At 31.5% G+C, this 27,537-nt stretch overlaps 1 pseudogene; it reads left to right on the top strand.

The window, feature by feature from the left end:
* Window positions 1-3,459: 3,459 nt before the first annotated feature.
* Window positions 3,460-26,669, top strand: LOC106470949 (annotated as a pseudogene).
* The last annotated feature ends 868 nt before the right edge of the window (window positions 26,670-27,537 follow it).

The raw sequence follows: 27,537 nt of genomic DNA, 5'->3' as shown, positions 1-27,537 counted from the left end.
GGACTTATTAGTGATTTGTATAGAGGGGTGATTACCTCTAAGTTGCCAAATGATCCAAATCACTCTATCATTCTGTAACATCTCAACATCTTCAATATTGTTAGAAATACCCAATAATTTAAATTCATCAGCATTGTATTGGTACCAGTAATGTAATTAAAGAAGAGCAAAGACCCTTGATAAACTCTACTAATAACAAGAGTCCAGTTTGATTGGACTGCCAGTTGCTAGAACTTTTCCCACTTTAGAAGTAAGACTAACCACCCTATAACTTCTGAGGCAACTTTTATCAACCCCTTTTACAAACTGAAGTAACCCAAGCAACTCTCCAATCCTTAGGCACTTGCCCACTCATCTTGCTGTAACCTTAGTGCCTAGTCTTAATTAATCTAAAATACAAAAATAACAGCTGGATAATTTAATAATAGCAAACCAACACTAATCTTCCCCAGAAAAATATGAAAATCTAAAATATAAATATTTCTAACATCTCTGTCTCTAAGTTCACAAATATTTATCTACTAACTTGTACAGCTCCTTCTAAATACCTACTCAGACCTAGATTTAGCTGTATGCCAAATAAGCATGCATGTGGGACCCAAACCAGAAAAAGACCCATGATAGCAGCATAACGAATGAGGTTCCTTAAATGATTTGAAGTTCCTTAAAAAATGCTGAAATTCCCTTAACTCTTTAAACCTGAACAGATGCTGCCAGTGCTAGGCTGAAAATCCAAGTTTACTCATTGGATGGTGACAGCATCTGATAACATTTATATCTCTTTGGCTGAAAACTAATCCAAACCATATTATTATCCAAGAAATTAAGAACATTTAAATTTTATAAGATACAGTGATAATTATGAGGAAATTGTGAAACTAATTCACGCAGAACATGCAAAAAATTATTGCTTTAAAAGAGTTCAGTTACTAAAGCTAATTTTTTTTTCTGTTGAAATATGATTCATTTTTATTATAGATGACATAAAATATTAGTGTACAAAAACATAGAATCAACAGATTAATGTTTTTCAATGTCTTTAAAGAAACTCTTGATCTCAGTGCAGTGAATCAGTCTTATATCTTCCTGCTTTTCAACAACTAAAGCGATGGACAACTGTCCACTCTGACTTTAAAATATTGTTTAGTTTTGTAAGATAGTGCATTTGCAATGTTGTCTTAATTATTACATGTTATTGAGTTTATGGTTATTCTGAAAACTTAAATATTTTATGCATAAATTACATAAACTGTGATTAGAGTTGTCTAGACAAATCAAGTGCAATCAAGAAAAGTATTTTGTATTTTACATTAATTTAAAGCTAGATTGTCATTGGTTGTTAACAATTGTATAAGTCATTAGCTAATTATATTTGTCGTGAGTCATGATAAAATAAAAGTTTCAAATGTGTACAGTGTTTGATGATGCTTATGGAAACAGCCAGTCATAACCAATATTTCAAATGTTGATAAAAATATCATGAATCACATATGATCGATATGGTTGAAACTTTAGATACAGTAGAAGTTATTGAGAATTTGCTGTAGCCAAAGTACATAAAGTGTTGTGTTGAAAGTGCATTATATGTACAAGGAACTATACTGTGAAGTGTGATAACACTACATAAGTCATACAATATAGTCATGCTTGTTTAAAACAGTATTATATTAGTTTGGTTTCAATAAGATTTTACAAAAAGCAAAAAATTAATATCTTTTTAAAAAAAAGGAATAAATATTTTTGATATATTCTTGTTCAATTGTTTGAGTTTTCCTTCAGTGTTGGGTTTGTGATTGAGAGGTCCATAACATTTGCTGTGCATGGTGCCCAAGATACACGTAATCCAGCTCTGAAGAATTATCACAACTATTTGCTAAGTAAGAAGTATAAATGATTTACCTTAAGATTTAAAAGTATTGTTTTTATTACTTAGAAGCTGCTGAGAATTTAATAATTTAATTAATTATTTGAATTAGCAGTTAGTTAGTTACTTACTTAGGTTTATTGGGTGATCCTTAAATACACGCTTAAGCTTCCATATTGGATTCCAGCTATTGTCTGTGACTGCCTGTCAGAGCAGCTTGGTAGTCATAAATGAATGGGACATGCTTCCACTGCTTATCCAGTCTGGATTAAAATTCTGAGATACTAGGTGCTGATACTATTTCTTCTGTGAATTGAATTCCTTGGTTGAATTGTTCTGTGTATGAAAAAGATTATTTTCTTGTGTTCTTGTTTGCTCTCTTCATGTATTGTTTATTGCTGTGGCCTCATGTATTGTTTTTAGTGATTGCAACCTCTGTTGTATATGTTAATCTGTTTATTTATATGTGTAATTTCTCATCTTAATCTTCTGTATGCTAAACTTGGCAGTTTCAACTTTCTTAACCTGTTTTCATAGTTTTAATTACGTAGTGATGGTACAAGCCTAAAAGCCCTTCGTTAAACATTTTCAAGTGCTTCTATATCCTTTATCTCATGAGGATTCGAAGCTTGATTAGCATACTGCAAATAAGATTTTACAAGTCTTTTGTATAAATACAGGAAAATTTCTTTATCCACGTATATACAGTACATTATATTATTAGCTTTGTTAATCTTGCATATGGTATTCAAACAATAATACAGAGTCAATAGTAATACCAAGGCCCTTTTCTTTTTTGACTTTTGCTCATTCATGATTATCAGTTTAATAAGAATTTACAGATTTACAAATTCCAAGAGTTAAAATTTTACATTTCTCTGTATGAAATTTTAATAACCAAATATTAGACTATTTTATCAATGCATTCAAATTTTGTAATTTATCACAGTTGTTAATATTATTCATATTCTTGAAAGTCTTAGTATTGTTAGATATAAATAATTAATAAAACAGGACCAAATACACTTCCTTGGGGAATTCTGTTAGATACATCCATATAGTTAAAAAAACTCATCATTGATACATAATCATTACTTTCTATCAGACAAGAATTTTGTAATTCATCCAAGAACATTGTCACTGATTCCATAGCTTTATGCTTTACTCAATTGTCTCAAGCATGGTATCTTGTCAATCCTTCATAAAATGAAGATAAACTCTATCAACATATCTATCATTGTCAAACACTTGACACCAATCTTTCATCACATGCAATAATTGTAAAGTTGTAGAACAACCATTAATGAATCCAAATTGGTTTTTACTGAATCATTTCTTTTAAAATATGCAATAATGTTTTCTCTTATAATTGATTCAATACTTTTACATATGATACATGTCAAACTGACTGGTCTAAAATTCTTAGATCATTTTCTATTTCCTTTTTTAAATATAGCAGAAATTCCAGTTTCTTTCCATTAACCTGGAGAATTTTTACTTCTTAATGATGTCTCAAATATAATTTTGAGGAACATTTAAACTGGGAATTATTTTGAAATTCTTGGTGTTATATTATTTAATAGCAATACACTTTTAAAAGATGGGGTGGAGTGGCTCTTTATATAAAGGATGAACTGCAACTTGGTAAGATTGAAGACAGAAAAAAAAGAAGACAGACAAGGAGATGAATCTCAATAGGTTACAATCAGGGTGTTCAAATGGTAAAAAGGGGTTTATTGGCAGTTGTTACAGGCCACCTGATCAGACAGCTGAGGTTAGTGAGAAATTATATGATGAAATCAGGGTTGTTACTAATAAGAATACTGATGCAATAATTATGGGAAACTTCAGTTTTAGACACAGATTGGAATTGTATGGAGTCAAAGAGTAATTGATAAATGATGAACAACAAGTGACACAACTTCACTACAATTAAGTCTGTTCTAAATACTTGCATCATATCATTTCATTATTCTATTCTCTGTTTATTTGATTGCTTTTAATTAATTTCATACTTTCTCTATTTTAATTACTTTTATAGAATGTTTAAACTTAATAAAATGTCTGTACCTTATAACATAACATATTCAACATAGCTTGCTGAAGATGGAATATGTATATTCCGAAATGTTCAAGAATTAAATGTTTGTTACTGAACATACACATGTCAAATGTTTGTTGTTGCTGCCATTGTCCTGTTGTTCATCATTAAACTATGATTCCTGTTGAATGAATCTGTTGCTAGTAATTGATAAAGATTTCTTGAAGTGACTTAATAATTAATTTAATTAATTATCATGGTTTTTCTATACCAAACAGTCAGAGCCAACCAGAGGATGGGGGGTAGGATATTTGAGATTTATTGTTAACCACTAGTGAGGATATGGTTATACGAGTTAAAGGTGGAGAAACATTTGAGAAAGAGGGACCATTACATAATTATCTTTGTTATTTTGCTACGTATTGAGATAAAAAAGAAATGAAATTTAGTTTCTAATTTTCAGAAAGCCAATTTCGAGGTTATGAAACAAGATTTATAACTAGTGATTTGAGAAATTAAAAAAAAAAATATTCAAGGTAGACATGTTCCTGAAGAGAGGAAAAGGGTAACAAGGAAGATCAAACTTATTTAGCTTGCAAAAGATGTAAAGGAGAAAGTTAGGAATAAATGCTTCAAGCTTAAGAAGCTTAAACTGACAGACAGGTTGGAAGATTTACAGAATTATAGGGATTTAGTTTTAAAAACGGAAATCTAAAAGTGCTTATGAGAAACAGTTGGCTGATAATTGATGACATTAAAATGAAGAGATAAGTTTTTTTTTAAGTATGTTAAAAGATGCTGGTAACAAAAGGTTTTTGTTGAAAACTGTGAGATGGCTAAGCTTTTAAATGTTTTCTTTTTACAAGGAAAACTATTAGCAATATTTCTGACTTTGAGCATTATATGGGAAAAGGTGCTTGAGGATTGGAGAATTGCTAGTGTTTCTCGGAACTGTATTTCTAGGTGGTGATAAGAGTTGCCATTGAAATTATAAGCCAGTTAGTCATACCTCTGCAGTGTAAGAAACTTTTAGAGAGTTTGATACATTTTATAAAATCATTTAGTAAAATATTATATCTATATGAAAGCCAGCATGGACTCATCAAAGGAAAAATTGTGCTTTATCTATCTTTCATCTTTTTTGAGAATTTTACTTATTATCTGGAAAATGGAAAGGATATGATATACTTGTATTTTTAAAAAGCTTTTGATAAGGTGCCATTCAAAGAATTAGTGAAGGAAATCACATTGGCAAGACTGGGCTGGGCAAATTGGATCAGAGAAAACAAAAGATTGTTATTAATGGAGTTCAGTCAAACTCGACCCTCATTATTAGTGGAGTGCCTCTGAGGTCAGTGTTTGAGCCTTTGCTTTTAATTCCTGTTCACGTATTTAGAAGAGATTAACTACATAAAATAATATTTAAAGACACAAAGGACCTGCTGGTCCATCTAGACCATCCCATTCACTGAACTAAGCATAATAAAACAACAAAAAACTAAAAGCCAACATTTATCAATCAGATATTTATCAAGCCTTCCTTTAAACTCCTGTAAATTTACTGCATCCATTTATATTTATGTTCCGCAGTTCTATCATTCTGACCATTAAGTATGAAAAAAGATGATGCATGAACACTATGGGTTCCTTTAACAATCTTAAATACTTTAGGTTTCCCTTTCCAACCTAGCTATAATTTTAGTAGCCTTTCTCAGAACCCTTTCCAATAATTTGATGATCTTCCTAAGGTAATGAGACCAAGACTTAACACAAAACTCCAGGTTTGGTCTAACCAGTGACTTATACACTGAAATTATAACCTCCTGAGACTTGTGTTTAACATCCTAAAATCCTATTTGTCCTACCACTAGCAACAACACATTGCTTGAAGGGCTTAAAAGACTGATCAAACAAAATACCAATATCCATTTCTTCCATAACACTGTTAAAGATATTCCCATAAACATTTTTCTTCCAATTTAAATTATGATAATCCACATGTATTACCTTGCTCAAGTTGCAATGAAAAGCCATCTATCATTTGTTTGCCAAATTCACCAAATAATGTAATTAGTTCAACAGGGCCAATTAGATTTTTAAGCATTTTTCCTATTTTACCTTGTCATCACATGTGCATTTCTGTGTTTGTTTCCTAAAACTGTAGGTATGTATCTTCCTAACTTAAATTTCCCAAACAAAACTCCTAACTTTCTGAGGATCCCTGGCCTATTTTTAAAGATTATGGGAAATCTGTATGATGTCTGATATGAAAAAGTGTTTCCTGGGACTTGTGAATGACAGGATCGATCCAAACGAAGTATGATGAATATTAATATCTCAATGTACAAATATCTTATCTTTTGGTCAATATTAAAATAGTAATCTCTAATTTAATTTTTCTTTTGTGTATGTTTATCTGGATTAATATAAAGATTATGTACATTCCAAGAGTGAAACAGTCAAAAATTGTTATAATTAAAGTTTTGCAATGGATAAAATCAAATTAACATATATATACATGTTTTTGGATTGGACTGGTTAAACCTGATAAGGACCAGTTAGAATTTTTGTGAAGGACTGGTTAGAAATTTTGATAATTGTGTATCCTAGTGTAGAAATAATATTTTTGAACAAACCTTTTATGTAGCATCTTGTCAAATGCTTTCTAAAAATCCAGATACACTAAATCCACACCTTTACCCTTACCAATGTAAAAAGTAACCTCGTCAAAGAATTTTGAAAGATTAGTTAGGCAAGATTTTCCCCTAGTAAAATCATGTTGACTATCCAAGAAAAAAACTTTAAAAACTTTGTTAAATGACTTTGCAAAGCATCTTTTTTCAGACTTTTTTAAAAACTTTTTCCAACACTGATGTAAGATTGATAGGTCTATAATTATCAGTACAATTTTTATCACTTCTTTTGAAAAGAGAAGTAACATTAGCCAACATCCAATCTTCTGGCACCTGCTCACTATACAAAAATTGTAGTGAGTTGCTTACAGATCCAATCTTTAACCTCCTTCAAAACCCTTGGGGAAATATTATCAAATCCAGGAGACTAACATTCTCTAAACTTTTCAGTTTTTTCTTAAGAAGTTCAGAATTAATGTAATCATTTTATTGATCTTGTTTCCATCTAGAAACTGTTCAGGATCAGGAATATTGCTTAAATCCTCATTGCTAAAAATTTAAGAAAAATAATAGAATTTAATAACCCAGTAATCTCATAATCATCCGAAATGAGCCTTTCTTTTACATCCATTAAAAGCTCTTCTCCCATCCTAACATTTTGGCAAAGACTTTAAATTTTAACTGTTGCATATTTCTATCTTTGTTGAGTTATTTCAGAATGACTTCATCCTGGATTAATTGGTAAGCTGGACAAATATTTGGCAAATGACCTTTAATTGTAGTAACTGCAAACTGATGCATTTAAGTTTTCATATTTGGATTACACATTTAAAATAGATGGGCACCTGTTCAATAGCATGACTGAAAAAAAAAGGGTCTTGGCTTAGTGGTGGATAAGTCACTCAAGCCACCAAAGCAGTGCTGTGTTGGTAATAGTGAATGTATTTACAGACATTGATTACCAGTTAGAACAGGTTAGTTAAATCTCTATACAAGTCAATAGTTAACCCTCACTTTGAATACTATGTTCAGTTTGGTCTTCTTATCTAAGAAAGATGATTGACTTACTATAAAGGATTCAGCAAAGGGCTACTAGGATGATTTCAGGCATGAAAATATTGTACAGGAATGGGTTAAAATCTCTTATTTTGAGATAAAGAATAAGCAGTGTTTGGTTAAAGTTTTAAGATTATTTGAGGGATTGATAGGTCAAAAAGCCTTTGATTTCTTTGTGATATGTTCTAATAATAGGATGAGAAGACACAACTTTGAGAGTTGAAAAAGGCATGCTAAGCTTCATATAACAGTTTTATTTTTCTAATAGAGTAATTGACAAATGGAATAAGTTGCACTCAGCAGTAATGGAGGCCATCACTTTACTGGAGTTTAAGAAGGGAATCAATGATTTCATGAAAAATAAAGGATGGGTTTAGATTTTTATTTTTCTCAAAGGACAGCCAACCATGAAGGACCAAATGATCTTTTGTTGTATGCTATGTTAAAGCTTTCTGAAAAATGTTAAAACAAAGTTATTGCAGAATTGTAATTTTTTATGAAAATTATGATTTGAGTCATAAAAAGTAGGTGTTACAAATATACACATTAACAGTATCATGTTAAGTTTCTTAGTGATTAGGAGACTGCAGTGAGTCATTAAAACAAGTGTTTATTGGTGACCATATGTCCTTGATTTACAGGGATATTAAAGAATATCATCTCCAATTTAGAAATCAACCCAAAATACTCATTCATTGCTTGTATTTACTCTAAAGGTGCAGCACAAATACATTAGAAATAAACATTCAGCCAGTTATTATGTTTAACTTAGGTATAAAATTGTTATGTGATGATGCAGTTCCGATAGATATAACCATGAATATGTTGCTGAACATTGTCATGTTCATTTTCACATCAATAAAATCTTAAAACAGATACATTCATCAGAGAAATACACATGGTCCTAATACAGAAGCTTTAAATGTCCCCAATTTTGGTTTATAAGATATGGTCACTTTAACTTAGTTTGGGATTGGTAATTATGTTGTTGAATGCCATGTTAGGCTAAAAGAATAGTTTTTGTTTCTAAAGCTTGTACTATTGAGCAAAGAAGAATGGTAAAGACAAGGTTGTTAAAAAGTTAAGGTGTTTGAAGCACTCCAATTCTAATTCATGAGGAAAGCACCCTGATATCACTAACTGAAAATAAGATAGCATAGATTCTGTTTTATTTAAGTTGGATATGCTACAAATGAATTATGTTAAATCTAAGAAGGAGTTTTTGAATAAGTAAAGCTATTTTACACATTTGTTTTGTATTGGTGACATTATAATGGTCAGCTAGAAACAAGGTCAAGAATGGTTATTTCTACAGACCCTCTCTTTAGAATGATGCTTTGGGTGCAGACGTTTGGAACCATTTTAAATACAGAAATTGGTTTATAGATGTCTTGATGCATTCATCTTTGATTAATAAAAAATGTTTACTCTCATCTTATTATCTAAAATGGAAAATTGGCAAAAGGTTAATATCAAAACAATGTGGAAGATGCATCTAATTTATGATGTGTAATGTAACTTGCTATTTTTTGTTTTTTGCAGAATAAGATATCTGAACCTTTCTCATCTAAACCATATAATTGTAAAATGAATAATCGTCCAGATGCATAAATGTTTTTAGACCAGTGATTTTAACATGTTTTTAAATTACTTATTTAGACAGAAAATGTTTTTTAATATTTTACAGGTCTTGCAAAGAACATTTAATTGTGATGACTTCAACAAAAGGAAGGTAACACACTGATTTTACAAAAAAAGATAAGCTCACTTTTTTTAAAGTGTTAATATGGTATAATGTACAGCATTAAATAAATTAAACTGAATATTAGAAAAAGGTTTAATAAAATAAAAATAAGTTTATTCTGGTTCAGTGCTACAAAGATTTGTAAGCCCTCATTTGTAATTTTTCATCTGTGTTAAAAAGTTTAATTTTTTGTTGATAATGAGTTAAACTTTTTTGAAGATGAGGAATCCACTGTGAGACTAATAATGCTTGGAGACAGCTTGAATGGGTAATGAAGAAAAACTTTAATATATATTTAACATAACAGCAAATGTAAACTACTTGTACCTGATGATGACAAAACCTTGTCGAAACATTGTTCACTGGCACAGATATATTTATATATATATATATATATATATATACAATATATATACAATATGGAACAAAGAGGTCACATGACTGGATATTGTTGCACGACTTAGAAGAGATATCTAGGCAACTCAGGGTGTTGGTTTAGAGTAGGGTTGTTTTGTTCAATTAAGATATCTTTCTTGATTTTTCGTTTATTTATGCTTGGTTCTTTGCTTAAAATTACTGTGTTTTTAATAGAGATACTATCATGTCACTCTTCACAGTAGTCCCTGCCAATGAAGCTTGCAATATTGCACTCAACCTCTACATTAATGACCCGAACAAGTTAATCCACATCCCCAGCACACTTTTTGCTTCTCTCTTAGAACTTACAACAACTAAAACCAACTTCATTTTCAACAACGAACATTTCCTTCAAATGTTTCATATGTTCTTGCCAATATATTCATAACCCAGATTGAAGCACAAGCCATATATTCTGCGCTTCATCCCCCACTATTCTGGTACAGATATGTTGATGACACTTTTGCTGTTCATCCCCCACTATTCTGGTACAGATATGTTGATGACACTTTTACTGGTTTCACTTCTACAGAACACACACACTAACTTTCTTTGAACACAAACTCCATTCATCGCAACATCAAATTAACCATTGAACAGGAATTTTAAACAAATAACCAAACATAAACAATGAAAAATCAAGGAATCCAACTTAATTGAACAAGACAACCCTACTCTTAACCAAGAGATATCTTGATCAGTGACAATTTAATGGACTTGCAATGCTAAAATCCGAGGTTCGACTCCTCTTGATGGCTTGCATGCAGATAGTCCTCACACTCAAAGATTATGCTACACTTGTATTATTTGTTACTTGCATTAATGAATACTTGCTGGTGATATAGAAGAAAAATTTGATTATTTGATAAAATTTTTGTTGAGTATTATTAATTCTTTTTTTTTAAGCTAAACTTTAAATTATTTTCAAATGTGATGATCTATAAATGTTATCATTAGTTTGAAACTGTTTGTTTTGTTAAGCACAAAGCTTCACAATAGGCGATCTGTGTTGCACCTACCACAGCTATCAAAACATGGTTTTAGGAGTTATAAGCTTTGAGACTTAACGCTGAGTCAGTGGTGGGCTAAAATGAAACTGGAGACTAAAATATATCAATATATATATATTGGTTACATTAATTGTTAATAGGTAATTAAATCAGCACTATAAAACAATAATGAATTAAATTTCGCAATACCGTTATCGGGCCTGGTTGTCGACTTTGGTGAAGCATGACACGACTGTATATCTATTAAAAACACGGTAATTTTAAACAAAGAACCAAACATAAACAAACAAAAAATCAAGGAATCCATCTTAATTGAACAAAATAACCCTACTCTAAACCAACACACTGGGGTGCCAAGATATCTCTTCTAAGTCGTGCAACAGTATCTGGTCATGTGACCTCTTTGTTCCATATTGTATATATATATATATATATATATATCTGTGTCAGTGTAAACTACTTGTACCTGATGATGACAAAACTTTGTCGAAATGTTGTACATTTGTTGTTATGTTAAACTTGTATTAAAGTTTTTCTTTATTACCCATTCAAGCCGTCTCCAAGCATTATTAGTTAAACTTTTTCCTCTGATTTTGCAAAATGAGAAGATTAGAGCTGACTTTGTAGCAAATATTTCATTTTATTCAGCATTTGTATTTTTTTTTACAATCAAGCACTGTTTCACTTTTTTTTAAATTACATCTAGTGAAGTTTTTAGAAATCTGCTCTTTTCTCAGGTTATTTATTTTTTATTAGAATGTAATGAAGTTCTAGTTTCACTAGTCATTTATTGTAGTTTGAAGTTTTGTTCTTATAAAATTACTGGACTGTTGCTTCAATATTCATAATGTTGTCAGTGGCTATAGCCAGTTTGTTAGGTTAGTTTTATTTGGCTTATATTGATTCTTAGTTAAAAATTAAACTCCATTGTAAACTCTTTTAAAATTTATGTGCTTTAAAAGGTATGATTGGTATCAGACAGAGAGTCATGTGGTTATCAGTGTTCTGCTGAAAAACCTTAAGGAAGATGATGTGAAGATAGAGTTTGTTCCAAAGAAAGTAGGTTCATATTATGTACACTAATAACATAGTATCTGCTCTCCTAGTTTGTATGTTTTTGTAAGTTTGCTAAATCAGACAAATTCAGATATACTTAAATACCCATTGAAGTATAAACACTTATTTTTGTGAAATTTTCTAATCTATTCTTATGTTGTATTTAAATTTTACTTAAAAGCTTTTTTTTCATTCTATGCCAGATTATAAAGGTATAATTTTACTACTGTTAGACATTTATGTTCTTATTAAAGAGCTAGTTGTCTAGAGCTCTGGTAAAAAGATAGTTGTTTATATGTATATATATACATATGTTCCCTAAGAATTTAGTTTAAAAAGAATGGCTTAGGATGAAAATCTCATTTGACTGATAGCTGTTTTATCAATACCATAAAAGTTGTATGCTCATTACTATTTCTAAATGGATGTGAAGTTCCCATATTTAATACTTGGTTCTTGTCTTACCATATAAATATAATTAGTTGGTTAAGCTGGTCTAGTGATTAGAGTGCTTAGATTGTTAATCCAATGATTCATTATTTACATCTAGTTTCTGGAAAACACAAGGTGTAGTTCTGATTTTATCTTACCTCCTGTCACACAAAGCTATCTCGATCTTCTTTCTGCCCTCTAAGCATTGTTAAAGGATTTTCATGCTCAGTACATCAGTCTATATATATATAGCCCATTAGTTTTGCACCATTTTTGAACAAGTACATATCATGTGACTACTTTCCATCAATAGTATTGCTCCACCTATATTGTGGCAGCTAGCTCCCTCTGCTATTCCCGCTCAATCCTCACATTCTTGATTAGCATGCCTTTGTTTCGGTGTGTTTGTTTGTTTTTTCGTTTTTACGTCGTGTTACGTTACTATTATGATTGTGCTTACTTACTAATTTAACATTTTCTTACAGTTTTCTTTTACTGTGTTTGCATTCAATTCTTTGAATGGTATTATTTTTTGCATTTGTTCTTGTTACTGAATTATACAAGAACTTCATATGAATTTGAGATTCAATGTATCGACTACGGTAGTTCCCGTTACAGTCAACATTGCTACTGGTATGACTTCCTAGGAATCAGGTTCAACTTTATCTGCAGAGGAGGTACAGGCCTTAATTCGCAGGGAGCTAGATTGATATGTTCAGCCAGTGATTTCTTCTCCTTTCCAACCTGACAATGTTGCTGAAAAAGAAAACAATCAATGGGAAGTCAATTTGGACTCTTCTTTTTCTGGCACCTTAGTATTTTAGTCTGTCACACTCTACACTTCTTCAGGAGATTTCACCTCCCACACCCTCTTTTACAGCTGGTTACTCAGGTCAACTTTCGATGCATATTCAGATTTTCTGTATGTTTGAGACGAGGATGATTTTGTTAGTTTTCTTTTTCCTGCTCCTGTTTCAATTCCTCCACATCATTCAATTTGGTGGAAGTTTGTTCTTCTCCTTTCTTTCTACTGCTTTGAGATCTCCCAGTGGATTGGTAGTAAATTTTTCAACTTATACATGTTGTACCTGGTTGCAATATCTGTGATAAGTGTGGCTCAGATGACCTTTGTGTTGCTTTGTCCTTCTTTACACACTGAAGAATTTAGTATTTCATGCCATCAATGCTTGGACTTTGGTAAGTTAGATATTTATGTGTCCTTTGTCATCTAAGTTAATTTAAGTTTATTGTAAGCTAGATGTTGTTTATTACTTTGTTTTCTAGATAATTTTATTCGGTTTACACTTTTGTTATTAATACATACTTTGTAAACTAAGTAAATTTCGATGTTTTGTCAGTTAAATATTAATGAGTACTTTGTCAACTAGGAATGTTTAGATAATTTGTAATTTACATATCATTCCTACTAGTAACATCTAATTCAGTTTTCTATCTGAATTTTTTTTTGTCAGTGTTAAGTATGTGCCTTGTAATCCTAATTTTTGTCAATGTAAGGCATAATAGTTTTGCATTGTTACATTGCTGATGTGTTCGTTTCTTTCATGTTTGTAGGGCTGAGCTTTGCTTCAGCTTCATTTCCTTCTTTCTTGACACTGGAATCTTATTTTTCTTCCCGTACTCTACAGTTCGGGGGTTTATCCCACATTGTTGATAGTTATTTATAGCTAGATGTTGAGTGTTCCAGTTTAGGGCCCTCCCATTTGGACTAACCCTGGCTCCTTTTGTGTTTTGCCGGGTGTTAAGAACTTTTGTTGACATCCTCACTCGATGGGTCTTCAAACACATCATTACATGGACAACTGGCTCCTGCTTCTTTCTTCCTATTCACAGTTCAAAAACCATGCTTGTCTGCTCCTACAAGAAGCAACATAGGGTGATTCCTGATAAAGGTAAAGTCTGTTCTTACCCCCACTCAATACCTTGTTCATTTCGGGGTTTTCTTCAATTCCAACTTCAGTCAGACTTAGCCTTCTCCTTTTCATCTTTGAAATAGGGAGCAAGCAGTCCACAAGGCCCTCACTTTACAATTTTTTACAGTTCGAGAGGTTCTATCCTTTTTGGGGATGTGGGTTTCTTTGGAAGCTCTCATTCCCTTGGGTCGAGCTCATATGCATTATGTTCACTGGACATTCCACAATCAGTAAATCATCTACTCAGATCCCTGGTGGATCATCTACTCAGATCCCTGGACCACCCTTCTACCCTTCCTTCCCCAATCAGGGCTGGCTTGGCTTGGTGGCTAGACAGGGACCAGACCATGGCAAGGGTTTTGCTTCCTCCTCCTCATCCGGATTTACATCTTTTATGAATGCATCTTTACAGGGTTGGGGGTGCTTAGCTTGACACTTGGGAAATTTCAAGTCTCTAATCAGTCTATAAGCCTTCTCTCCATATCAGCATTATCAAACTTATAATGGTTTGTTGAGCTTTGTTCCACTTTCTTCCTCTCCTGCAGGGGATTATGGTTATGATACACTCTAACAACTTCACAGTGGTCACTTGTATCACCAAACAAGTGGGGGTGCCAAATCCAGGTCTCTGTGCTTTCAGACTGTGGATCTCCTTTTCTCGGCCCACAATCACCACATAGTGGTCTTAGCTTGTCATGTTCTTGGTGCCCTGAATCTCATTGTCGATTGTTTATCTCAACCCAACAAGATTCTTCCCATGGAGTGGTCCCTTGATCCACAGGTCTTTTGTTGGGTGTGTTCCCAGTGGGGAATACCTCATACTGACGCTCTCACCACCCTCTGGAACACCCAACTTTCTTCGTTTTGGTCTCCTGTTCAACATCTGCTAGCTCTCGGAGTGGACACAGTCAGTCAAGATTGGAGGAGTCATCACATCTATGTTTACCCTTTTATTTGACTCCTCCCAAGAGTTCTATCCCTAGTCCAAAGCACTCTGTGTCTAGTGCTACTTGTGGCTCCATATTGGGCAGTACAACCATGGTTTCTTCTGCTCCAACCTTTACCTGTACAATTTTTCCTACTCTTACCTTTGTCTCGGTCTTTATTCCATCAACCTCAGTCGGACATTGTTCATCCAGACATCACTATACTCTCTCTTCATGCATGGCTTTTGTCAGGTCCATTGCCTCAGCTCAGGGACTGATTTCACGTGTTGCATCTTTCCTTTCTCAATTACTCAGGCCATCTTCCATGTCCATGTACTAAAGGCAGTGGTCTATCTTCCACCTTTGGTCTATTCAATGTAGTTTCTTTCCTTCTCAACTTTCCATTCCTCATCTTTCCCAATTCTTCACCTGTTTGCTTGACAAAGGCTTTTCTGCTTTGATTGTGTTAAGCTATCAAGTGGCCTTGTGGAACACTTTCTATTTTTGTCTTTCCCAGTGACTTCCTTGTTTTTTCTGCTCCTTTTGAGTAATGTGTCTTCCACATTCCTTTGATTTGCGTGATTGGGATCTCAGTGTGGTCTTTTATGCTCTTTCCCATTCTCCCTTTGAACCTTTGTCTATGTGTTCTATGTGCTATCACTCCACCAAAACCTCTTTCCTTCTCCTCCTTGATTTTGGATGTAATTGATCAGGTATTTATGCCATCAACATTACCTGCATTCTGATCCATTCCTTTACTGTCATCCTATATTCCAACTGGCCCTTCTTCCCTAAGACCTATGCTGCTCATAAAGTTGGCTTGGCTTTCACACCCATTTCTTTATCTTCCACTTCTCACATATACTCCAATTCCGATCCCAATCGGCTTCTTTGTCTGGTTCGCTCCTTATGATGTTACATGGCAAGTACTGCCTCCTTTTGTGGTTTACGTTCCTAACTTTTTATTCCCTGGAACCTTTATGTTTCCCATGATCTATCCCCTATCACACTAATTGGGTGGGTTCATCAACTCAATAGGCTGGTGTATTTAGACTTATCCATGGAAAACTACCACCTCCACAATGTGTCTTCTCATCAAGTTCATCATATCACCATATTTTTGGCTGCTCACCTTCGCTGTTTTTTGGAGGATATCATTTAGGCAGAATGTGAACTACTCCCAGTTTCTTCATTGCTCATTATCTGCATGATCTGGCTGTAACTTCCTCAGGTGGATATCATCTCCCTCCCATGGCAATCCTACACATGTCTGTTTGACTGGGGTAAGTATTATCACTTCCTTTCATTTATGTTTTTATTTTCAGCAGCTCTTGTTTTCACCACTGCTAATGGGATCCCACTCTATGGTGGGTGTTACCTGGTCAGGCATGCTTTGCCTTAAACTTGAACTATTTACTGATTGCACTGTAATGCTCTCTGTTGAGATGGGATGTTGGTAGCATACCCATTGGTGTATATATAGGTAAGTTTAATTAGTAAACACTCCAATTATGGACCCTGAAAATAAAAGTGAGTTATGTCTCTTACTGGCTTAATCTGTCAATGTAGTAATAATAACAGCAATATTCCTTAAAGAATTACACTGAGCTGGTGGCTAAGGTTCTCCAAATTTGCATGGTGGGATAGGAAATTTGAGTGTTTATTGTTGATGCCATTCATGTATAATGTACTCTGTTTGTGGATTAATTTGCTTTAAATATTTAAGACCTGAGATACTTTAGTAATAAAACTAGAATATAAAAGCATAAAAATTGCACCATCTACAATTCTACTTTCTCAGTCATAATACCACATAAATATTAGCTACTATCAGTGTGTAGAAACAAAAATTAAATGATATTATTACCTAATTATTGAATTTTGTTTGGTAAGGTAGAGATGTAAATATTCTAAAGTTGCACCAAGTTATCTCAGACTGGCACTGGTCAACTAATTAATGATTGGCTATGGTGGTGTAGTCAAACATTCAATAGTTAGTCAAACTGCTAATCAGCACCTCTCTAAAATTTTGTTATATATTGTACTTATGGTGTAAGATAATCTCTAGATACTAAATATTCAGAAAAGACACAGCGTCACAGAATTCAATTTATTGCACTTGATTTTTTTTGGTCTTCAGTGATTACACCAGTCTTTGTCTTCTATTATAGTAGGCTAAGATTAAACATGTATGTGCTAATTTTACAAAGAATGTTAAGATCTACATACTTGAATAACTTCACTAGCATTAAACTTGTATGTCAAAATGGACATTTTGGGGCAAAATAATATTAATTTAAGGTATCTGATTTATAAAGTAATCTTTACAAAGAAAGGTGACATCAGAAAAGTATAAATCTTCAGTGTGAAAACAAAAAGTTATATAACTTACAGCTTCAAAAACTAAAGAAAAACCATTATTTTTGTTTTGTAATTGCACAGTAAATCTTTCTTCATAGTTTTGAAAATGTTTGTTAGAGATGGAGAAAGATCTTTTAAATTCAGGAATACACCATATTTTTTCTCTATAAGTTAATGTGAGATTTGACTTTTTCTTGCGCTTACTTGATTTTTTACGTTTCAGTTTACTTGTTCTATAAAGCTTCCTGAAGAGATTATTATAATCTTGAACTGGAGCTTGCACATGAGATTGTGCCTTTACAAAGCTCATGGAAACTTCTTTTTCCCAAAGTAAGTGTTTGTTATTTGGTTTGTTAATCCATTTTGTACCAGAGACCCTATAGAATTAATGTGGAATTATATGGTCGCTGAACTATTTTCAGCTTTATTTGTTTTTTGTGTGTGTATCTGTCTGACTGTCTAAGTTAAAGCATTGTTACAAGAGAATAAAATATATATGTATAGTGTATCATTTTTGAACTTGTACAAAGGGCTAGATCTGGGTGATTAGTGGAATTTCCTAATCAATTACTTTCAACTAAGCGATTACTCTGACATTATATAACATTCCTATTTCTTCCCTTTTTAGACTTTTTTTTTATAAAAGACATTTAGAAACTATTTATTTAATATGATGGACATTTTCAAATAAAAAAAATTAGGATTAAGTTACTTCTTTAATCCTTAACTGTAGTATAGAAAAAATTCATATAACAATATAACACCAAACTTGTAATAAGCTGAAAATATGATTGATACAAGTCCTTGGGTTGTTTTTCCCTATAAATTTTCACAAGACATCTTTATAAAACAAATACAGGACTGTTGTTAGTGAAAATAAACTCCACTTGGTAACATTGTTCATAAATCTGAAAAATACTAAACATTCTTGCGTTTTATTGGATGTTACTTTTGTCCTTTTAAAAACCAGTATACTAAGGTGAGCTGCATGACTGGCCAGCCAGTAAGGTTAAGAAAAGAATATCAGATTTTTATGAAAACTATGTAATTTTTTACTAAATAAAGTAATTCATCAGTAAAAATCATTGTTGTTAAAGAACAGAATATAGCATTGTTACAAAGAACAGAGATATCTAGTTTTTGTACACATTTACTAAATAAAGTAACTCATTATTAAAAATAATTGCTCTTAGATTTTTATGTGATAAAACTAATGATCTTTTTATCACAGTGTGCGATAGATAATTTATAAATCAATGAAAGTAAATTCACTCCAATCCATGAAAAAGACAGTATAATGTTTTCTATTTCACAAGAAAGATTAAGATGTTACTAGATTAAAATGATTCATGTGGGTGAAATTGAAATTTTATAAGAAATATTAAAAACACAACAAAGCCAAACAATTTTCAGTGACCAATGTTTTGAATTTTTTTTTCACACTTCATCATAAGCTTGAAGCATTGAAAAAATTAACAACTTTACAGATGTAAAAAATATATGTTTTAAGTGAGAAGCTATTGATACTGAAGGAAGTTTAGAAAAACACATTAAAATGGCTAATTTATTTATCTTTTAAGTATAGGCTGAAAAAAACTAGAAATACACATGTGCTGAGAAATTGGTAAATCTCATAATTTTCTTTACTAAGCCATATTTAAACAGCACATGATGACAGCCAGTCTTTGTTTTCATTTTCCAGGGTTTCCTATCTAGCAAGAGATAGTTATAACTAAAATGAGATCTATTTGTGTAGAAAGGTGAATGACTGAATAGTGTTACATATTCTGACAAACACAGTTTAGTGAACAAGTTATTTAGCAAACAAAATTTTCTCTGAGAGAATAAAAAATAATGAATATTACATTTTAGTAATATTTTGTATTAATCTTACCTTAAGTCATATGTTGAACCAGGACCTTTTAGGAGGCTCATTTTCAGTCTACAAAAAGAAAAGATCTCTACAAATATAGTTGTTAAGAAAAGAATATAATATATATATATTATAGGTGAAAATATTTATAGTTTCAGAAGTTATTGTGTGATACAGTACAAGGTCTTTTTTTATTTTTGCTTTTTTTCTAATTATTTATAAATTTTTTCAATTTATTAATTTTATTTTATTATATAAAATATTTTTGAAACACATAGATACATAACATATATTACTTGGAAAATGTCAAGCATAATAATGTAATACATAGGAGTCCAGGAATGATAATTGTGTTTTACTAAACCAATACTAGGTATACAAGATAGTTCCGTAATATTTTTCATAATAATTACTCTCAGAGATTATTTGTATTTTTGATAATAAAAATAATAGATATTTGATCATTATAAAAAATAAAATACATAAGAAATGATTTACTGAAAATATATTAGAATTAATTTAGCTCTATATTACTGCTGTAGTAATATGAAAAACAAGCTGTTAGTATTACCCTTTACTTGCATATGTTGGATTTGTACCCTGAACAAGATTACCCAGAGCTGTAAAATAGAAACTAGGATATAAGTCTCCTTTTTGTATATTAGAATGGTTACTGAGCTCATAAAAAGAAACTGTGTACTTCTCATTGTTTTAGGATAGTTGAGATTAGAGCTATATAACTATGTCTTTTCCTACTATATATTTTTTGCCTAATTTTTAAAAGTTTATGGCGAGGGGGAGAGCTCAAGCCCCCCAAGCCTTCCCCTTAATTATGTGCATGCACTAAGCAATGCAACACTGGCTACATATGTAGCATCTAATAAGTAAGCAATGTGTTAAGTTAATTCTACATTATTTAGTACAAAGAAGATAAACACAAACAATAGGCATCAGTGTGTCTACACTTTGTTTGCATTCCGTCACTATAAGAAGCCTACTTTATTTTGGTTTGCTTTCCCAAACAAATGGACCATGAATCTGATAAAATTAGTCTACTGCATAGGGAGAAGTGAAACAAAGAATAGATTAAGTCATTATGTGATTCACGGATTCTTTCTTTTTCTACTGATGTTACATATTTTAGCAAGGAAAGGAAAACTGTGTCCAGTTATTTAACCCATAATGTAAGCATATCATCATTTCAAGGTACTACCTATCACATTGTGTGTGTGTGTCTTCTGTTGTATGTATCTGAAGTTCAATTAGTATATTTGAATTATGGCAAACTAACTAAGGATATCTTATGCCATCCCTAATTTTGAACTGCTGACCAAAGAAAAGGCAACTGGGTGACAGCACCTATGCACTGCTAACTCTTGGGTTACCCTCTTTACCAACAAATAGGCTTCATCGTCACATTACAAAGCCCCCACGCAGGTATAGCCTGGTGGTTAGGATGGTTGCTATATGAATTAAGGATACTGGATCTGATACCAAGTGCCATCAATCATATTCACCCTTTTAGCCATAAGAGCAGCATGTTCAATCACACTATTGGTTGGTAAAAAAGAAAATAATAGCACAAGATTTGGCAGTGGGTGTCACTAGCCATTTATCTTCCATGTGGTCAGCAGTTCAAAATTAAGGACAGTGGTAGATGGAATTAGTAACTTTGCCATAACTAAAACAAACTAGGTTCCCATGGCAAGCATGTTTGGGAATTAAAGCTGAGGCTCTCTAATCATGAGGCAACTCTCCCCTAATCACTGCCAGGTTATGCCATCCCAAAGCTGAATAAACTTAGATTAATCAAATAATAATAATGAGAAATTATGATGGCAACAATTTGATTGCTTAGATAGTTGGAATAATCTGAAACACCAGTTTTGATTAAATAATTATTTTACATGACAGTAATCAATGTAATTGATGCTCATAGGCATTAATCAAGTTCATCACCCAGCTCTTCTAGGGACAGACACCAAAAACTTTGGTAAAATTGAAGGAAGTTTATCCTGATTTAATATAGTTTTTTGACACTTAGGTGCTCATTAGAAACGTTTATTTGGAGTAACAATTCTATTACTTTAAACTCTGGATTACACAAAATAGATTTTAGAATTAATTACACATGTAGTTATTGTACAAACAACATGTATATGTTTAACACATTATTCAGACAACAAGACCAGAAAAAGTGTCACACCTAAAAGATAAGTAAAATCAAGATGAGAAGGTTAATCGTACGTGCACTACATATTCAAAGCGTTTACATCAAGACCTTTAACAGAGTTAAATTCAAAATATAATTAAACAACTTTACTGTTAATGTATGCCAGTAAGCCTGGCATCAAAACGTAGTTTATAATTCAGATTTTTTATTATCTAAGTTTTAATATCTTAATTTCAAAAGGGTATATTTAAATATATTATCAATCTTCAGTGAATGCCCTTGATATCTAAGTTGCCCATTTTAACTTTTGTTTCCACCCTTGTATGATTATCTGAGTGTTCAATTGATTTCAAATACAAACTATAGATATAGATATTGATAAGCTGGAATATAAAATCAGAACTTCCAATTTTTTTGATTTTCTGAGATATAAAATGATAAATGTTCATACTCCCATGACATACCCATCCTGTAACATTCTATCTTTAAAAATATGTCAATAATTCTTTTTTACATTACTGTTGGATTATATATAAGCAGTAGAAAGAGCAGCCTTTTCTTTACACAATTCTTTTTATGGGTTATTTCGTTTTGCTGCTAGTAAATCAATATTTGGCCTCAATTTCATAATTTACAATTGTACTGCTCAACTTCCAGCATTTAATGGAATTTTTTAACCTAATTATAACTTAATTAGAAAGTCAGTTAAGCTTAATAGTTTTGGGACATTCTATTGTACTCGCCTGATATATATTTTGTGTTATAAAATACATATTTGAAATAAATATGAATTGTTTTGTGAATAAGAAACATTTTCACAAAAAATGTAGGTTTAGAGTGTCTCATCCTTGAACAGAAAAAGGCTAGAGACCAGGTGTAAATACTAAATGTTTTGTTTTTTATGTATATTTTTATTTATTCTTTTAAAAGTTACTCAAGTGTACATATTTGAAAGTTCTGAGCTTAGATAAGAGAATTTAAATGAAAAAAATTAAATAAATGTTTTTGTTATATTCTGTATTCTGCATGGAGGCAACTATGCCCACATAGTGAGGTGTGATTGTAACTTGATCATTTCTTTACATAAAGTACTCCCTCTGTGATAAATTATTTTAGCATAGTCTAAGTACAGATGTGAATAAAATACAATTTTACTGAAAAATAATTTGATATTCATTTAGGAGGTTCAAAAGGTTATGCAAATCAAATATGAAAACTTAATATGAAAAGAAATATTTTTATTCTTAACATGAAAACTATTTTTCACTCACATAGATTCAATAAAAGCTTTAGAAATTCACAGACAAATCTTTAGTAGAAATACTTTATTGAAAATACTGATTTGTTTTTGTACAAGAGACTCAATTTTTGCTAAAAGCTTGCCAAATTTCATGAGGCTACTCATACTAATTTCATAATTATAGTAAACATACTTTCTTCAATACAGTGTCAGTCCAATGGATCGATGCCATGCACTGTGTGTTAAAATTTATTTTAGTAAGAGAGGTACATGCAGAAATAGAGCCCACACAGCTGTAGATGTACATAATTTAACTGATTTAACTTCCTTTCACAAGCTTCACATGTGGAAGAAACAGACAAAAAAGTTAAAAAAATAAAAATGTACAAAATTTAAGTGTTTTTTTTCCCTTAAACTGATGGAATGTATTTTACATAACTATAACAAACCACAACTGGCCATTATAAGCAACTGATAATGTTATTAACATATATTTTCTGGTAAAGGTAAACTATTGGTTTGTACTTGGAGTTAGTTGTGCTTTATGTCAAAGAAATGTACATCTTGTTCAAAGCCACTCATCTATTAGAATATTACAGTTAATAGGATCCTTTTATCACTTGTGGTAGGTTATTTTATTGATATTGACAATTGGAAAATTGTATTTGTTTCTTAGTCATTGGAAAGCTTTGTAGGAATAAGAAAGAGTATACACTATCATATTGGCATACACTAAAACATGATTGTGGTATTACTTATACATTCTAGATTGCTAAATTTTAAATCAAACAAAAGTTAAATTTCTATTAGTGCAAGTGAGAGTTAATGTGATTTTTATGCTTCCACTGTAAAGTAGAGTGGGCATATTGGTTTGCCCCTATCCATTTGTCCATCCATCCCAGTGTTGTGGACAAGACATCTCAAAATTTGATGGATGAATTATGACCAAAGTTAAACAGGTTCAACATATAAAATTTTAGCCCTCATTAACTTTTCAAAGTCATGGGTCAAAGGTGTTTTGTAAACACAATTTGCACTGAGATGTTTTCAGTTTTTTGATATAAAATTAAGAATTAATGTTAAATGTTTACATTTACAGGTTGAAATTAAACTGAAAAAAGCAGAAGGTATTCGATGGACGGACTTAGAAAAAACTAAAGAAACCGTTCAAGTTAAACAGATTCCCCAAGGTATATTAAAATGTTTTTGATAATGTTCAAATAAAAGTCCTAAAAGCAGTAGCAAAATATTGATGTAAAATGTTATATTAAGTTATATTGATGTAAAATGTTTGATTTGATTTGTAATTATTTGTCTGGCTATTTTTAGTTTTAGTAAGTTATGTTTTAAATGGTCTCAACACATTTCATTATTTTAATATGAAGAAAATTAAATTGGAATTTTCAGGAATGCTAACAATAGTCTTCAATTAAAATTTAGTTTAAAATGTTAAAAGTATAAAATCTAGCTTTTAATTTCTAGAGCTTTCAAAAGTCTTTGTCAGAAATATTTCATCTAATGAGTGGTTTTCTAAGCTCATTTATTAGTTAGGTGATGTCAGAAAAGTTGTTTCAAACATATTCTTATTAAATTACTATTTGTTTATTTTTAGTTTTTAAGGTTATCTAGTTTAGCATTGGATCTTTTCTGCATGAGATCATCAAAGTTTAATAATCAATAGAAAGATAAACTTCAGTTTGTCATTTTGTTTGATACAAAAACTTATTTTCTGTGACATTGTGACAGGTCAGGCCATAGGTCACTGGGAAGCTGTTGTCAGTTTTCTCCATGTTTTTTAATGATTTATAGCCAGAACTGGTGACTGCTGCAATTGGTAAAATAAAGTATCAAAATAAATATGTTAATGAATAACAATCAAGCTGAAACTGGTTGTATATATAAAAATGAAACTTTCTGGTGAATAGTAGAAAAAATGAAGTACTAAGACGAAAAGAAGCATTTTACGTCTCTCATCAAAGACCTTTTGAAAATTTTATGTTAGAACTATAGAACTTTTAAAACTGAAACTTGCTAGAACTTAGTAAGTTTTTAGTAAGATTCATGCAATTTAGCTAAGTACTATCATCATGAGAAGGAAGAGGATGTTAGTGACACCCTCCAATCTGGAAAGGGTTAAGGTTTCTAGAGCAGTGACGTACACAATATCTGAATACATCATAACAGTTATATTTCAGTTATCACAATCAGTATGTTAGAGGTAATTCTTGCACTTTGATGGAAATTTAGCCTAATAGGTATAATTTTCCTACATTGTGTAAGTTGTTTTGCAATATATTTTTTAATATGACTTTTTGTTCATCTTAATAGCAGATTCATCAGTTAGTGTAGGAGCTACTCTAGCATATCCATCTTCTGCTCGTCATCAAAAAGATTGGGATAAGCTAGTTGTGGATATCAAGAAGGAAGAAGAAACAGAGAAGCCTGAGGGTGAAGCAGCTTTGAATGAGCTCTTCCAAAAAATCTATTCTGATGGATCTGATGAAGTTAAAAAAGCAATGAACAAATCATTTGTAAGTAGTGTAAGTTAGCAAACTAGTTGTAAGTAATGTAAATTGGATTATGATAATATAGCATTTTGACTGAAGTTTTAGTAACTTTTATTTTTTGGGGACATGAAAAAAATATACAATTGTATAATAAAAAAAAATGACTGTATTTATAACTGATTACTAAGATAGTAATATAATTAATATAATATAATTTGTCCTTAAAGGCATAAAGATGTTATTCTAAATATAGTGATATTTTTTACATCATATTGTGCTGAACCCAAACTCTCATTGCTCTTAAAAATTAAAATCATCCCTAAGCCCATACTTAATAGAGTATCTGCCTTGGTATGCAATTATCTTTTTAGATTTCATATTGCAATCAACTAGTGTCTTTCACACATACAATTCATGATGTCTCATGCTCCTTTGGTGCCAAAGAATGGCTAACACTAGTCAAAACTAGACGTCATTTCCAGGTTTCAAGTAAGACTTTATTATTAAAAAAACATATTTCTGCTCTGTTTAGTTTGTAAATTTGGCTGTCATTATAATATTTTCTTAAGTTCAAATCATTAACTGCTTTTCCTTTGTATTAATTTCAGTTTTGGGCTAATACTTAATTTTATAACTTCACTCGGGAGACCCCTCGCCCCCCCCCCCTTTCAAGGAGAGGAATCAAACTAGGCTAATTCTTAATGCCTACATATTTTTAGTATTTAGTTATTATATTTTTGTTTTCTCCTACTTTGATATTGGGGAGGGGGAGATAATGTATGAGTCACTTTGCTTAAGCACTGTTTGAGTTACAGTGCTCTATAACTATAGTTTACTTTTTCTTTTCTTTTTTAGAATGTTTGATAATTTTTTAATATATATATATATCTTTAATTATTTTTGTTGTTGTCTTTCCACTTAGAAGTTAAAGTTATTATTCTAAACTGTTTCCACTTGGAGAGTGGAACTATTTTTTCAGTATTTCTTTTCCATCATTTCACTTGGATAATGAACCGTGTTTTGTTTTTAATTTAATTTCTAAGCAATTTTATGAAATATATGTTGTTGTTTTTTTCTACTGTTTTGAGTAAATTGATTTTGTTTTATTCCAGATGGAATCGGGGGGCACCGTACTGAGCACCAACTGGCAGGAGGTTGGTTCGAAAAATGTTGAAGTAAAACCACCAGATGGCATGGAATGGAAGAAATGGAATTAAATTAATATGGTTTAGCATCCCAATGATGTGTATTTGATGTCATTTTACTCATAATGACAGACTTCAACAACTGACAAGGCTTGAAGTCTGAAATGTTATTTATTTAATAAACAATCTTTTGTACTGAACTTATAAAAATAACATATTATTCTAAGAGTCACTCTGTAATTATTGAATATTTTACAGAGTATTCCATAGTAAATATTTTCTTTTTAGCCATGGCGTAGTGGTTCTAAGTTTTTTTTTAAAGTAATAACTTTTAGCTCATAGCTTCGTCATTTCCTGACCAATTTGAGATCTCATTACAGTTTTGGTTTCAGGAGGTCATATCCTTTCGACAGATGTATTTGAACATACCCAAGGTCTCATAGATTAATTTACTCTAATCCTGCCTGAAAGAATTTTAATTTGAGGGTAGGCTGTTAAAGATCCTGATGAATAATAAAATTGAATTGGTATTGCTGGTGCACAAAAATATAGCTTATTAACAGGAAAAAAAAAGGCCTCGTACATTAATTTACTCTAATCCTGCCTAAAGGAATTTCAAGTGCCACAGCGATTCAAGATTCCCTTTTGTTATTTCCTGCATCTTTCAGTACAGGGAAATAAGAATGGGAATTTGTATCATAAGACAAAATAAAAAAAGAAGATAAAAAAAAACCTAACAATCATTTTTAGTTATTCCATCTTTTATGGTCATAAAGTGTATCATGAATACTTCTTTTTTTTTTTTTAATATTCAAGCCATATGCAACTGTTGTGCTTTAAAGGTTACCAAACTTATCAGAAGTTAGTAATAAATGAAACTGCACACGTTTTTATTTCATTTTGATATCTTTATCAGATTTAATGTTCTAAGCTTTAGGATTCAGTTGTTTGGTTGACAATTGTGCATATATGTATATATATATATATATTATAAGATCTTATAATCAGGTCCACAGACAGGGGGGCAACTGACCAGGGGCCCAGGCGAATGTAACTTGTTTATCAATGAAACCTTGTTATACCATAAAGCCAGCAAAGCATCTTTAGGCTATATCTTCATTTAATGAT

Source organism: Limulus polyphemus, unplaced genomic scaffold (assembly GCF_000517525.1).
Source record: "Limulus polyphemus unplaced genomic scaffold, Limulus_polyphemus-2.1.2 Scaffold4316, whole genome shotgun sequence".
Taxonomy (NCBI): Eukaryota; Metazoa; Arthropoda; class Merostomata; order Xiphosura; family Limulidae; genus Limulus; species Limulus polyphemus.
This window is presented reverse-complemented; position numbering and strand designations above follow the sequence as displayed.